Source organism: Fukomys damarensis, unplaced genomic scaffold (assembly GCF_012274545.1).
Source record: "Fukomys damarensis isolate Sample0158 unplaced genomic scaffold, DMR_v1.0_HiC HiC_scaffold_17, whole genome shotgun sequence".
Classification (NCBI taxonomy): Eukaryota; Metazoa; Chordata; class Mammalia; order Rodentia; family Bathyergidae; genus Fukomys; species Fukomys damarensis.
The window spans coordinates 64,012,828-64,018,569 of NW_022900929.1; positions in this window are offsets into that span (position 1 = coordinate 64,012,828).

A 5,742-nucleotide genomic window follows, 5' to 3' on the forward strand; every position below is an offset into this window, starting at 1 on the left:
GATTTCCACAGTGATTGCACCAGTCTGCACTCCCACCCACAATGGAGAAGGGTTCCTTTCTCCCCACATCCTGCCAGCATTTGTTATTGGCTGATTTATTGATAGCAACCATTCTTTTTTTGGATGTGGTGGAATCTCAGTATTTTCATCTGCATCTCTTGAATGACCAGTGATGTTGAACATTTTTTCATATATTTATTTGCTGCTTTTACTTCATTGTCTGAGAAATGTCTATTCATGTCAGGTGCCAATTTTTGAAATGGATCTTTATATTTGGGAGGCTTAATATTTTTTGAGTTCTTTATATATTCTAGATAGTAGACCTTTGTCTGAGGAACAGCTGGTAAAATTTTTTTTCCCCACATTGTAGATTGTCCCTTAGCTCTGTTCATGGCTTCTCTTGCAGTGCAGAGGCTTTTTAAAAAGATAACATCCCAGTTGTTTATTCTTTGTGTTAGTTCCCATGCTACTGAGAATTTGTTCATGAAGACTTTTCCTATGCTAATGTCTTCAAGAGTTCTACCTAACTTATCTTCCAGAAAGTTTAGTGTTTCTGTTTTAATATTTAGATCTTCAATCCATTTTGGTTTTAGTTTACTGTATGTTGAAAGACGGGGGTCTAGTTTAAATCTTTGGCAGGTTGAAATCCAGTTTTGCCAACACTATTTATTAGAGAGGCTATCCTTCCTCCAGTGAGGCTGGTTGGCTCCTTTGTCAAAGATGAGGTAGCTGCATATGTCTGTATTTTTTTCTGCATTTTTCTAATCTACTCCAATGATACTCTGGTCTGTTTCTTTGCCAGTACCATGCTGTTTTTATCACAGTGGCTTTGTAGTTTAGTTTTAAATTGGGGATTGTGATACCCCCTGCCATGTTTCTGTTGCCTAGAATGGCTATTGTTATTCCAGGTCTCTTCTGGTTCCAAATGAATTTTTGGATTGTTTTCTCTAGTTATGTAAAATATACTGTTGGTAATTCAATAAAAATTGCATTGAATCTATATAGCAGTTTTGGAAATATGGCCATTTTCCTTATGTTGACTCTTTCTATCCAGAAACAAGGGAAGTCCTTCCATTCTTCTGATATCCTCTTCTATCTCTTTTTTCAGAGTGTTGTAGTTCTCAATGTAGAGTTCTTTTGTTTCCTTCTTTAGAGTGATTCCTACATATTTCTTCTTTTTGGGATACTATTGTGAAAGGGATCATTTCCCCAATGTCTCTCTCAACGAGTCTGTTATTTGTGTACAAGAAGGCAATGACTTTTATGTGTTTACCTTGTATCCAGCTACTCTACAGAACTTGTCAATTAAGTCTAGAAGTCTTTTGGTGGAGTTTTTTGGGTCTTCTATGTAGAGTATCATATCATCAGCAAATACTGACAGCTTAACTTCTTCATTTCCTATCTTTATTTCTTTTATTTCTTTCTTTTGGCTAATTGCTGACTAATTTTCCCAAAACTATATTGAACAGAGGTGGTGACAATGAATATCCTTGTCTTGTTCTTTGTTTTAACATGAAGGTTTTCATTTTTTGACCATTTAGTATGATGTTGGCTGTTGGTTTTTCATAGATAGCCTTTATCAAGTTGAGACCATCTTTTCCAATATTCTGCAGGGTTTTCATCGTGAATGGGAGAACAACACTTTATTTTAAAATAATTCTGTTCTAGATATGTGTTGAAAATTATGAGTTTATTGCTTGATATCTGTGGATTTCTAAAGAAAGTGGACTTTTTTATCTGTTTTTTTGTTTACTTTTCAAGGAAAGGTAGCATGATCTTAGGTGCTTGTTCAGTCTTGGCCTTCTAATTTGTTGTTTTATAAAATTTATTTTTAATAGTTTACAATTATATTTTAAGGATCATTGTATTATAATTTATTGACAATAAAATAATACTAATGCAAATATAGAGACTAGTGGCAATCAAACACAAGAGTTTGTAAAGTACCTGGTGGTTATTGACCAATGATCTTCATTTGTTAATTCATGTTTCTGATACTTAATATCCTTATTTGTGAAAATGGTTTTATTAAAGGTGCTAATTCATGGGAGTAGTGTAACCATCAAAAATAGTTAAATTGGTAAATTTGGTATTAATTTAAATTTTTCATGTTTGTTCTTGCTTTCCTAAGGTAAGCTTAGAATAGCTCTTAATTTGCAGCTAGTATAACCACCTTTTCAAATTGTGAGCTTTATGGCATCTTACTTGAATGTTGTATTAATCAGTTTTACACTACTTGAGCCAAATCCCTAACACACAATGTAAAGGAGACAAGCTTTATTTTTTGTCATGGTTTCAGAAGAGTCTGTCCACGTCATCCCTGGCTTCAAGGCACACACCTCCTGATGAAAGAGTTGGTGGGAGAAAACTGCGTAACTCATGGCAGTTGGTGAACACAAAACATAGGAACACCTGAAATAAACATTCCAGGGACCTGATATTGTCCCAGAGACAACCGTGTGATGAGATGCACCAAACTCAGAGGTGAATTTACTGATGTCAGAGGCATTCCTCAAGTCAGTCAAGGTGACCATGAAGATTAAACATCACAGTCCACCCCTGGTCAGGTTACCCTAACACATTTACTTCAGCCATACTTGATCTGTAAACAAAGACAACATTTTCATAACACCACCTACCATGATACAACTATCATACACACAACTAAAACACAGATTTCTTCCCAGAAGTACCAGCATTGCTCAAAAGCCCAAGTCCAAATTGTACTCTGAGAGGACATCTACTCAGAATCATTGTAAACTTTAGAAAGAAAATTACATGCCCTCAAGGTTCAATGGCACAGGGTAATTATTCCTTTTCTAAAAGGGAGAAATAGGGAGCTATAAAGAGTTAGACCACAGTGAAACTAAAACACACTAGAGATATTTTTTTTATTGTGATACTGGAGACTGAATATATGTTCTTGCACTAAGGTACCTCCCTAGCCTTTTTAATTATTTACTTATTTATTTTTACTTTTGTCATAGTATCACTACATCACTAATTTGCCTAGACTGGACTTGAACTTAGATCCTCCTGCTTCAGCCTCCCCAAGTGTTGAGATTATAAAAGTTTACCGCCATTTCCAGCTAATGAGGTAAATATTAAGTCCTGTAACTCAATGAACAGCATCTGGAACACTTGATTGCATGATGTGAACTCCAAAAGTCTTATGCATTTTCACCTCTCTCACCATGTAGTTCCAGCCCCCATGTCCTCTTTTGCTCTGGACATCTCTTCTCTTGCCTGCTCCTTTCCTTGTCTACCATTCTACGTTCCTGCCATCACCATCTTCCTGAAGTCTTCACTCTTTATTTTGGCTTTACCCTCTCAGTTAAACGCATTGCCCTGTCAGGGCACCATGGCAATGGCATGGCACTGACTACTGAACTTTATCTAGCCTCCTGTACTTTCCTCTGAAATCTGGGTGAAAGCTTTCAGGACCTTATAATGCTCACATTTAGCATGCCTAAAAATCATTATTTAATTGATGAGGCCAAGGTTTTTTGCAAGCTCAAATAGCAGCCAGATCCCCTTGGACCATGACTATGACAAATTCTAAGGGCCTGAACAAAAAAAGGATCTTAGTGAACCAGTTATCTTGGCAGCCCTTCTCAAGCATGAGGTCCATGGGGTTTTTTTCTTGAAAAAATATGTTTCCACTTTTGCTTCCTTTAGCCTGTGATGGATGGGATCTTTCTCATTCCTGATACACCCTCAAGACATCTTCCTTCTAGTCCCAGTGCAGAGTATTCATTTGATTTTAAATGCAGCTCTTCAGAAATCATACATCCTTTAGCCCCAACTTTACATATATTCATTTAGGACTAAACTAAAAGATTTTCAAATGTTTCTCCTCTGACTTTTGGTCCCAATTCTTATTACAAAAGTAATTAAAAGCAAAGCTCATTAACCCTAGCATGGCATGAATATTGGGCTGCCTTGAAATTTCTTCCACCAGATCAATTATTCTGTCACCCTTAAAGCAGCCTCACATAATGTTTTTGAGCACAAACTATAGATAAATTATTTGCCAGATCATAACGTGCATGGCTTCTACTCCTGTTCCCACTAGAGTCCCTGCTTTCGTCTCAGTCGTCATGAGCACAGTATTTACTGTCCACATTCTAGTTTTCTAAGTTCCTACCACAATAGGCCATCAATCTGTATAGTACATTAGTATTTCTCTCGCTACCATCACTAAGTCTTCCAAATTCCTACAACAAATCAGTTTCAAAATATTGTGAAGAAAATTGGCAGGTGCAGTTACGGCAAGAACCCCACTTCTCTGTTACCAATTTTCTATTTTAGTCATCCATTTGTTGCTAGGACCAAATACTTATCATATACAATTTCAAAGAGAAAAGGTTTATTTTGGATCATAGTCATCGGCCAGCTAGCTCCATGGCACAAACTTCAACACAGAAGGGTGAGTAGGAGAAAGCTACTCAACTCATAGGGTCCATGAAAAATAGAACAAGGAAAGAGTATGGGGAGAAAGCACTGGACAAGACATAGTTCCCAAAAACATGAACCCAAGACTCCCCTAGAAGAACCCAGCATGGTACTTTTATCAGTACCTCCCCAGTTGCATTGACAATCAAGTTTAACCATCACAAATACTAAGGTTATACTGTGGCTTATCCAGCTTATATAGTTAAAACTCCTTTGCCTCCCCAAGGTGTATTATACCATGAATGTCCCTTTTTTCAAAACAGCTCCTGATTGTCTGTTGTCTTCCCAGATATCAATGGTCTCAACCTATCGTGTGCTGTTGGGCACTTGACCATAAAGTTTTGGGACTTCTAGGCAAACTTCTAGATCCTCATCTGCGGTCTCTGTCTCCTCGGCTCTAGGAGACCCTCCTGTCTTTGGGGCTCCTTTAGTGAAGAAAGTGTTTGTAGGGTGCCCTGTAGACAGTGCTGGGCTTCTCAGCCCTGTTTACTTCTCCTAGAGCTCATGCCCTTATGCTGTTTTGTTGTTTTGTTTTGTTTTTTCATTATTGGAAAAATTTGTTTCATATGCATTCTGCCATTTTACAGCTTTGTGAGGCATAGGAGCTACTCCCAGTTATTTCATTATTAGTGAAATTAGAAGTATGTGAGAGTTCATATAGAAAGTTAGTCTAGGTATTTGGCTCAGTGGTTCTGATGCCTGCCTCGCAAGCACAAGGACCTGAGTTTGATCCCCGGTACCACACATGTAGAATGCAATACATGTCTATATAAATTTTTAGATGTGCATATATTGTCATTTGAGTAAAAGTGAGGTGTTAATCGTTTTCTATTTGTAACTAAAATTTTGATTTCAAGTACTTAAAAATAAGTGTTTTTGTTAAAAACCTTAAATGACTCAGGAAATTTATGATACAAACTTTCACCACATACAAAGAGAAAAATCAAAGGAGGAGAAAGGAGGATCAATACATGTGTGAGGAAAGTGAAGTTCTTAACACTGGAAGAGCTAATTGTAGTAAATATGCCTATAAATATATACAGCATGAACTTTATATTAAATATGTAGTTTTGTGTAATAGTGCTTTCTATAAGCAGTTTTTATACACAAGCGCACACATTAAGTTAATTAAAGACATTCACAAAGAATTGAATAGTAGATATAGAGAAAATTATGGAGGAACTTGACAGTTGAATTCAAAAATTATGAATGATACAAACTGGAGTCAGTGATTCTTGAATTAGAGAATAATGAAATGAAAGAAAATAAGAATATCATTTAGAAGCC